This window comes from Schistocerca americana, chromosome 3, assembly GCF_021461395.2.
Source record: "Schistocerca americana isolate TAMUIC-IGC-003095 chromosome 3, iqSchAmer2.1, whole genome shotgun sequence".
Lineage (NCBI taxonomy): Eukaryota > Metazoa > Arthropoda > Insecta > Orthoptera > Acrididae > Schistocerca > Schistocerca americana.
In genome coordinates this window covers 728972896-728983959 of record NC_060121.1, presented here as the reverse complement: position 1 = coordinate 728983959, position 11064 = coordinate 728972896, and positions in this window count along the sequence as shown.

The following is an 11064-nucleotide window of genomic DNA, read 5'->3' as shown; positions in this document are numbered from 1 at the left end:
CTGCTCACCTATACTACATTTTACACTGGGGATTTCTCGAGCTTCATTCGAGCATTCGTGTTCACCCCTAGACAGCAGTATTCTCCCACCATCCAACCTTACGGCTGGATTTGTGATTGTAGACGTCGGTCTGTTAGCCCTATCATGGCTCACATCGACTCATTCTACATTCTGCGCGCATTCCGTCACAGGATCTTGATAACATGCTGAGTATTTTGGACTATGTAATGGTGTGACGTGATCGAAATAATCGTAACGAAATGAATTCCATCTATTTATTATTGTAAAATGCATAAAAGAGAATGCAAACTGTGTAACTGAAACAGAAGCTGTTCTTAATATGTGCGTTCCTGGTAACATACTTTATAACTACACATAGTGACGCCTCCTGTTTCTCCGAACGCAGGTTGAGTCACTACTACTGGTAAATGGCAATCAAGGAGGCGCTGCTTGTAGTATTTCGGCCAGAGCCGTTTATATTCGTGATTGTATTTCAAATCATTTGTTTTCTTTTGCAAATATAAATTAAAAGATTTAAACGTACAAAAGAACAAATATTCATGGAAGAGGTTTCCTACCTGTCTCTGGTGCCGGTATTTGCTCTAATAATTTCAGCATTAATAAAAGAAATGAAACCACGAAACTGTAACACTATCGAAGCGATGAGTGACTGCTGTGTACGGACGCAGGAGGAGCTGGCCACTGTTCGCGAACAGCTGAGCGTGTTGATGGCCGCGGTCAGCCGTCTTCAGGCTGCTGCGTCGGAGTGTAGCGGCAGCGGGAAGACTGGTGCGTCGCAAGGTACACCCCAGGTGTTACATGCTTCACCCACTGTCCCTGCTGTCGAGACATCTTCGCGTGTACTGGGCGCGGTTGGGCCACCCTCTCCCCAAGGGGAGCGGGGGGTTCAGCGGCGTTCGCGGCGCACGAGGCGGAGGGTCAATGTGGAGGCTGGCCGTGTGGCATCGCCCGCTCTGCCTGTGAGTGGACATGTGGCTGCTCCTTCAGCAAGGTCCGAGCAGGCACACGGGGGGAGGGGTTTATTAGTTATTGGGAGCTCCAACGTTAGGCGGGTGATGGAGCCCCTTAGGGAAATAGCGGGAAGGTCGGGGAAGAAGGCCAGTGTTCACTCTGTCTGCTTGCCGGGGGGTCTCATCCGAGATGTGGAGGAGGCTCTGCCGGCGGCGATAGAGAGCACTGGGTGCACCCGACTGCAAATTGTTGCTCATGTCGGCACCAATGACTCCTGCCGTCTGGGTTCAGAGGTCATCCTCAGTTCGTACAGGCGGTTGGTGGAATTGGTGAAGGCGGAAAGCCTCGCTCGCGGGGTGAAATCAGAGCTAACTATTTGTAGTATCGTTCCCAGAACCGATCGCGGTCCTCTGGTTTGGAGCCGAGTGGAAGGCTTAAACCAGAGGGTCAGACGATTCTGCGGAGATCTGGGGTGCAAATTTCTCGACCTCCGCTATCGGGTGGAGAAATGTAGGGTCCCCCTCAGATTGGAATGTATACCGCAGAGACAGGCTGGACAGTGAAGGGGGAGGCGTGTTTATAGCGATAAGAAGTGCAATAGTATCGAAGGAAATTGACGGAGATCCGAAATGTGAAATGATTTGGGTGAAGGTCACGGTTAAAGCAGGCTCAGACATGGTAATTGGATGTCTCTATAGGCCCCCTGGCTCAGCAGCTGTTGTGGCTGAGCACCTGAAGGATAATTTGGAAAATATTTCGAGTAGATTTCCCCACCATGTTATAGTTCTGGGTGGAGATTTTAATTTGCCGGATATAGACTGGGAGACTCAGACGTTCATAACGGGTGGCAGGGACAAAGAATCCAGCGAAATTTTTTTAAGTGCTTTATCTGAAAACTACCTTGAGCAGTTAAACAGAGAACCGACTCGTGGCGATAACATATTAGACCTTCTGGTGACAAACAGACCCGAACTATTTGAAAAAGTTAACGCAGAACAGGGAATTAGCGATCATAAAGCGGTTACGGCATCGATGATTTCACCCGTAAATAGGAATATTAAAAAGGGTAGGAAGATTTTTCTGTTTAGAAAAAGTGACAAAAAGCAGATTTCAGAGTACCTGTTGGCTCAACACAAAAGTTTTGTCTCAAGTACAGATAGTGTTGAGGATCAGTGGACAAAGTTCAAAACCGTCGTACATAATGCGTTAGATTAGTATGTGCCAAGCAAGATCGTAAGAGATGGAAAAGAGCCACCGTGTTACAACAACCGAGTTAGAAAACTGCTGCGGAAGCAAAGGGAACTTCACAGCAAACATAAACATATCCAAAGCCTTGCAGACAAACAAAAATTACGCGAAGCGAAATGTAGTGTGAGGAGGGCTATGCGAGAGGCGTTCAATGAATTCGAAAGTAAAGTTCTATGTACTGACTTGGCAGAAAATCCTAAGAAATTTTGGTCTTATGTCAAAGCGGTAGGTGGATCAAAACAAAATGTCCAGACACTCTGTGACCAAAATGGTACTGAAACAGAGGATGACAGACTAAAGGCCGAAAAATTAAATGTCTTTTTCCAAAGTTGTTTCACAGAGGAAGATTGCACTGTAGTTCCTTCTCTAGATTGTCGCACAGATGACAAAATGGTAGATATCGAAATAGACGACAGAGGGATAGAGAAACAATTAAAATCGCTCAAAAGAGGAAAGGCCTCTGGACCTGACGGGATACCAGTTCAATTTTACACAGAGTACGCGAAGGAACTTGCCCCCCTTCTTGCAGCGGTGTACCGTAGGTCTCTAGAAGAGCGTAGCGTTCCAAAGGATTGGAAAAGGGCACAGGTCATCCCCGTTTTCAAGAAGGGACGTCGAGCAGATGTGCAGAACTATAGACCTACATCTCTAACGTCGATCAGTTGTAGAATTTTGGAACACGTATTGTGTTCGAGTATAATGACTTTTCTGGAGACTGGAAATCTACTCTGTAGGAATCAGCATGGGTTTCGAAAAAGACGGTCATGTGAAACCCAGCTCGCGCTATTCGTCCACGAGACTCAGAGGGCCATAGATACGGGTTCACAGGTAGATGCCGTGTTTCTTGACTTCCGCAAGGCGTTCGATACAGTTCCCCACAGTCGTTTAATGAACAAAGTAAGAGCATGTGGACTATCAGACCAATTGTGTGATTGGATTGAGGAGTTCCTAGATAACAGGACGCAGCATGTCATTCTCAATGGAGAGAAGTCTTCCGAAGTAAGAGTGATTTCAGGTGTGCCGCAGGGGAGTGTCGTAGGACCGTTGCTATTCACAGTATACATAAATGACCTTGTGGATGACATCGGAAGTTCACTGAGGCATTTTGCGGATGATGCTGTAGTGTATCGAGAGGTTGTAACAATGGAAAATTGTACTGAAATGCAGGAGGATCTGCAGCGAATTGACGCATGGTGCAGGGAATGGCAATTGAATCTCAATGTAGACAAGTGTAATGTGCTGCGAATACACAGAAAGATAAATCCTTTATCATTTAGCTACAAAATAGCAGGTCAGCAACTGGAAGCAGTTAATACCATAAATTATCTGGGAGTACGCATTAGGAGTGATTTAAAATGGAATGATCATATAATGTTGATCGTCGGTAAAGCAGATGCCAGACTGAGATTCATTGGAAGAATCCTAAGGAAATGCAATCCGAAAACAAAGGAAGTAGGTTACAGTGCGCTTGTTCGCCCACTGCTTGAATACTGCTCAGCAGTGTGGGATCCGTACCAGATAGGGTTGATAGAGGATATAGAGAAGATCCAACGGAGAGCGGCGCGCTTCGTTACAGGATCATTTAGTAATCGCGAAAGCGTTACGGAGATGATAGATAAACTCCAGTGGAAGACTCTGCAGGAGAGACGCTCATTAGCTCGGTACGGGCTTTTGTCAAAGTTTCGAGAACATACCTTCACCGAAGAGTCCAGCAGTATATTGCTCCCTTCTACGTATATCTCGCGAAGAGACCATGAGGATAAAATCAGAGAGATTAGAGCCCACACAGAAGCATACCGACAATCCTTCTTTCCACGAACAATACGAGAATGGAATAGAAGGGAGAACCGATAGAGGTACTCAAGGTACCCTCCGCCACACACCGTCAGGTGGCTTGCGGAGTATGGATGTAGATGTAGATGTAGAGAGGTGGTATTCCTACGTGGCGTTTCCCAGGTGGCGGACAGGGGTGTCGGCCTCACCTGCTTGCCGATGAACTTGAGGGAAATAAAATAGTTCGTGGACCAAACACAACTTAACCGAAGAACATCTAGACGCAAATCTCGATCTTACCAATCGAGGTGTAGTTTTGTAATTTTATCCTAAAGATCATCCTCACTTATACCTTCGACTTGTAAAATTGAAATGGCCAAACAAACACTACAAAAGCAGCTACCCCAGACCCCGGTCAGGTTGTTCTCTACCATCGCATTCTGGGGGATCGGTAACATCGTGCAGAAAAGGATAGGAGCTTCTCAAAATTTTCTCTTCGCAATAAAAAGAACTTCTTATCATAACCCTGCTGACAACTGGCGAACTTAAACAACTGACTGACACTCTAGACAAATTCACTATTCAAACCCTAGCAATACAGGAAACATGTATCCAAGATGAAATCTTTACGACTCAGAAGACTTCAGGATGTTTAAAGGTAAACCACTCATAAAAATCAAAGACAAATGATCAATACTTGGGAATGCCTTTATAATATGGAAAACGAGTTTAGATGCCCAAGTGAAAGAATCTCAGTTCTTACAGTGAAATCAAGGAACAAAGCATATGCCTTAACATATGCTCCTACCCCACTAACAATGATAACAAGAAAGATCCTCTCAAAGTAGAAGGCTTTTGGGAAAAGCTAGAGTAAACTGCAAGTAAGATCCCCAAACGCTGTGTAAAACTCTTAAGTGATTTTGATATATAGGTTGGCTTGGAGAAGAAATACAGATCAGCAGTAGGACTTTATCCAGCGCATCGGCGGACGAATGAGAATAGAGAATGTCTAACAAGCTTCTGTACATCGTCTGGGCTGAATCTTATGTCAACAAAGTTTGCGGGACAACTACACAAAAGAAAACCTGGAGGTCACCTAGCCCATTATTAAGAATATTCCAGATAGATAATGTCGCGGTTTCTACAAAGAATATGCATGAAATTCAAAACGAATGAGTACGGAAGAGAATTGCTGTTGATTCTGGTCACTACTTAACACAAATCAGAATTGGGTTCCAACCAAATAGGTCCAGACCTAACGACAACCGATTTCCAAGAGTTGATACAGATTGCCTGAAGGAAAACGCGGAGACTTTCGCTCGTGCAGTAAGAATAACATCTCAGGTATTGGCCAGACACCCATAACAAACTGCAAACATCGGCCGTAAAATTAGGAAGCCACTTAGGAAAAGTAAACACAAATGGAGGAACACGACCTGTGATGATGTCGTAGAGGAGCGTATCAAAGTACTGAACCGTTGGAATGGACATCAATCAGTTCGAAGATGGGAGTCCTTCCTGAACATACAAAAATCAACCTGAAAAACAATTCACCGCGGAAAACGTGCGTGCGACTAAAGGAGGCTCATGAAACAGACCAGGAGTTCCAGAAAAGCAACATCCGAAATATCTACAGGACATTCCGTGAGGACTTACCTGGGTATAAACCACAAAAATTGTGTTTCCGCCAAAATAATGGAAACTTAAAGATAAACAATAAAGGAAACCTCATGATACTTGCTGATTACTTTCAGAATTTACTGGACTGTGATCCTGAAGTCGAGAGATACATTTTGGAAAACCTGTACCTAATCCCGACTCTCATCCCTCAACAATTAATGAAACAAGAGTAACAAAGCACCAGGAGAGGATGGCATAACTGCGGAAGTATTCGAAAAAAGAGGAGGTGACCTGAGACGATTCCAAAGCACTGGAAGAAAACTACTATACATCCGAGGCATAAAAAAGGTTATAGAACAGACTCCAACGACTACAGAAGCCTATATCTTCTGCCAATTATAAAAAAGTTCTGTTCAGAGCTCTTGTTAAACAGAGTTGAACAGCAAACAGATCATTTGATTGGTGAATATCAAACAGGCTTTAAGAAGGGCAGATCGTGTGCTGAGCAGGTTTGGTGTTTGAAGAAAATATTAATGATACGTGCAGTACCAACGTATATGTCACATTTGTGGATTTCAAGAAGGCTAACGACTCTGTTGACAGATAAAACGTTTTAGACACTTTAGAAGAGCTCAGGGTAGACAGTATAACTAAAGAACTAACCTGCCAGATCCTCACAGACACAGCATCTCAAATGAAGTTTCTGGATGAAATGTCTGATCTTTTTCAAACACATACAGGTGTTTGAAAAGGGGATGGCCTCTTCCGCTTCTGTTTAACGTTGTGTTAGACAGCGTCATCAGAGAATAGGGGAAAGAAATCGAGGGTATAGACATCTGGACCTCAGGACAGCCGAGTTAAAACGATGTGCCCAGCTTTTACTGACGATACAGATGTCTTCACTAAGACCAGTCAGAGAACCAAATACGCTATACAGAAATCACAAGAGAGAAGCGAATGAGCCATAGAGAAGTTACACGAGATAGCTTCAAACGCAGGCCTTCAAATATCATATGAGAAGACTGATTTGATCGAAAATTTACATAAAAATATCATAAGATCGCCACTACAATTGAAGTATGGAACAACTTCACATGGGTCTTCTTTTAAATATCTCGGAGAAATGATAGTGTCAGCTGGACTAGACAACAAAGCCAGTTTAGAAAGAGCCTCCAAACTCGAGAAACAGAACAGAATAACATGGAATCACTAAAATGAACGAGTGATATACCGTAATGCTTGACTTGCCTGAAGCACTATATGTATCAGAAACTACATCCCTAAGAGGCCATCCAAAAATTGATGAATTTGCAAAGGGCCCGCGAAAAATTATAAGAAAAATTAAAATGACGTATGGATTAAAATAAAAACTGCGAATATATGCATAGCACCAGACAAGTTCATTGATGCAATACGCAGAAGACACTTGAAGTTCCATGGTTAAATCTACAGAAAGGACAACACTAGAATAACCAAGAAACTATTTAATACAAGGTGCACAACTTTGCTTCGGCCGTTTTTCCCCAACATTTGAGGCTTTAATGAAACAAATTGGTTATACATGTATTTTCCGTCGCTGGCCACTACTTTCTCCCATCTTTCGGGCGGGCAGTGTACGAATCCCACGTCGAAAAAATTGTTCATCTTTTGAAGCGATCCACGAATCGACCCAGTTGGTGACTTCTTCATGAGATCGTGGTGTTGGTCAGCAAGGTCATGCGCTATTGATCTAAACAGGTGATAGAGGGAGCAATGGGGTAGGACTTCTCATTTTAACGTTTCCAAGTACCTGTTGACTTCTTTTGCAACATGGAGTCGAGAGTTGTCGTGCTGCAAAATTACTTTATCGTGCCTCTCGCTGTATTGCGGCCGTTTGTCTTTTAATGCTCTGCTCAGACACATTAATTGCGTTCGATAACGAGCACCTGCGATTGTTTCACTTGGTTTTAACACTTCATAGTACACGACGCCGAGCTGGTCCCACCAAATGCAGAGCATGATCTTGGAGCCGTGAATATTCGGTTTGGTCGTCGACGTGGAAGCATGGCCGGGATATCCCTATGATTTTTTGCGTTTAGAGTTATCGTAATGAACCCATTATTCGTCCCCAGTCACAATGCGATGCAGGAATCCCTTCTGTTTTTGCCTTTGAAGCAACTGTTCACAATCACACAAACGCCGTTCAACGTCTCTTGGTTTCAGCTCACACGGAACCCAAGTTCCTTCTTTCTGAATCATGCCCATAACCTTGAGACGTTTGAAATGGCTTGCTGTGTCAATCCCACTAATACTGCCAATTCTTCTTGAGTTTGACGCGAGTCTTCACTCAGCAATGTCTCCAATTCTGCATCTTCGAAAACATTCTCTCTTCCACCACTATGCAGGTCTACGGCGTTAAAATCACCGTTCTAGAAGCGTTGAAACCACTCACGACACGTTCTTTCACTAATATTGTCCTTGCCATACGTACTTGAGGGCATTCGGTGAGACTCAGCCGCTGTTTTCTTCTTATTTAAACAGAACAGTAACACCTCCCGCAAATTACGAGAACTGGGCTCGTAAACTGAATTTTCAATCAAGAACAACACAGAGGGCCGAACCGCACATAACCGTGGGTTCGGTGTGGGGCGGCGGTTGGGTGGGTGGACGCTGTGGCCTTTTCTGGAGCCTCTCCGTCGTTTCTAGGTCCCCGGTTTAATACATACATACATACTGTCCAACTGAGCAAACACAATGAAATTCGCAAAGAGTTTATGCCGTGACATCGACTTCTTCCCTGTTTACCATCCTTACCAGCTGCGCGGTGAAATTGGGCTGCAGCGACGAACATTCATCAATCGGCCGCCAAAGTTCACAATATTCCATTTTTCCGTCGATACCTGTATGGATACCATTTTGTGACCAATTTGTGTAACTCCTTCGTGGTGCGTCATTTCGTTTGTCTTAGAATGAACTGGCACAAAAGGATCATGAGTATAAAGTTAGACAGATTCGAGATTACTCGGTGGCTTACTAACATTTGTTCTTCCAATGCACCATTCGCTAGCAGAGCAGAGCAGGAAAGGGAGAAAAGTAACAGTGGTACACAAACCACTCTCTACATCAGGGCTTAACAACTGGCCGGTTTCGAGCGCGAGTACTCGCGTCTGCTCAGGCACGTGCTCGCGAGCAGGTGCAATTTCGTGGAGTAGGGAGGGAGGGGAGGTAGGGGAAATGGGCGCGCACGTATGAATAGGACCGCAGCGTGCCTATTGAATTCGCGCCGACTGTGTAACGTTAAAAGTACTACGATCAGCTCTAACAGTCACTTCGCTGGTTAAGAATCATGTCAAGTCACCGTTGTGTAACCCCAACCATGCTTTCGCAGTTCAACCCCCATTGGGAGGAAATGTATCTGTTTACAGAAAAAGATGGTGTTGCAAAATGTTTAGTATGTCACAAAACGCTGAATTCTTTTAGGAAATTTAATTTGCAGCAACATTATATGTCGTACCACGCGAAAGACTACGGAAGTGGAAAATTTGATGGACCAGATCGTGCACAGGAAGTGATTAAACTTAAAAGGAAGCTATCCGAAGAAGATCTGGATGACGAAGAAAAATCAAATGAGGCAGCTCTCAGAGTGAGCTACAAAATTGCTTTGTTTTTAGCAAAATCCCTGCGCCCCTTCACTGATGGAGATTTAATAAAAGATGTTTGATAGTTGCAGCGGAACATTTGTGTCCATCTCAAGTTGAACAGTTTCGGATTGTGCCATTATCTGACATGACCATTATGCGTCGCACACAGGACATGGCAGACGACGTCCAGAGCCAGCTTGCAAATATCTATAAAGATTTTATGGTGTATTCTCTAGCTCTGGACGAAAGTGTTGATATCACCGGAACAGCGCAGCTTTCCATATTTATTAGAGGTGTTAATAGAGATCTTCGGGTTAGGAAGGAGCTCCTCGATGTAGTAACCATGAAGAACACTACAACCGGAGGTGATATTTTAAGTAGTGTTGAAGAAAGTGTTGAAAATATAGGATTGTCGTGGAATTCTTTAGTTTCAGTGTCTACAGACGGTGCACCAGCGATGACAGGGAAAAAATTAGGTTTCGTTGCGCTGTTGAAGGAGAAAATGCAAAAACTGACCGTGCCGAATGAAATAAGGGGCGTTCACTGTGTGATCCACCAGGAAAACTTATGTGCAAAGAGTATCACTCTAAAAAATGTGATGAGTGTTGTTGTTCGTACAATCAATTATATAAGGAAGCATGGGCTACAACACAGACAATTCAAAAGATTTCTTGAGGATGTAGAAAGCCAGTATGGTAGCCTACCTTATTACAGCGAGGTCCGCTGGCTTAGTCGTGGCGAATCATTAAATCGAATTTTTGCCTATTAGATGAGATAAATATGTTCATGGAAATAAATAACATGTATGATCCTGAATTGAAAGAGCCTTCATGGAAATGTGATCTCGCGTTCTTAGCAGATTTAACTAGCCATCTGAATGCTTTGAACATTTCACTACAAGGTAAAGATCTGCTAATTACTCATTTCATAGATCGAATACGAGCTTTTAAAATGAAATTGACGCTTTGGGTGAGTCTGCTGGAAACAGGAAATCTAGCTCATTTTCCTAAATTATCATCCACGCAAGATGTTCACAAAGACTGTGAGCGTTATTCACATAGTTTAGTTGCCCTTAAGGAAGAATTTGATCAACGCTTTCAAGATCTGACAGCACTAGACAGTGATTCTGATCTGTTCTCCTCTCCATATTCAGCTAATATTGAAGAGATTCGTCCTGAGCTGCAACTAGAAATTATTGGCCTGCAATGTGACAGAGAGTACAGAGACAGAATTCAGAACAAGAAAAACATTTTGGAATTTTACAGACACTTCCCTCTGGATAGATTTCCTCATTTGCGCAAACTGGCGGCTACAATAATATCAATGCTTGGTTCCATGTATGTTTGTGAATAACTGTTCTCTGCAATGAAATGTATCAAGACGCGCGTGAGAAACGCACTGTCTGATCGAAATTTAAACTGCACGCTGCGCCTACGATGCACAAGAACAATTACTCCGAACATAGACGCAATTGTAAAGGGCAAAAAGTACAAGATAACAGAGAATCCCACACTTCAGTGACACCTTTTATTGTGTAGCAGTTCACAAATTAATACGAATGTAGAGGCATACACTAAGCTAATAAAATTATGTGGCACGTGTACATTCTCCTTTATTTGTTTCATTTGTCACAGTAATAATTCGTGAGTGACATCCCTGCAGGTGGCCGCGGATTTACATTGACTGGCGGCAGCTGTTGTGTGCCCCACGTGACTCTCCCCACTCTCCGCTCTGGTCCAGTAGTGGGGGTAGCGTGCTCGCTCCTAGCTGCTCACAGCTTGCTCCGCGAGCACGTATGTTGAGAAGCCCTGCTCTACATACAAGTGGCCTG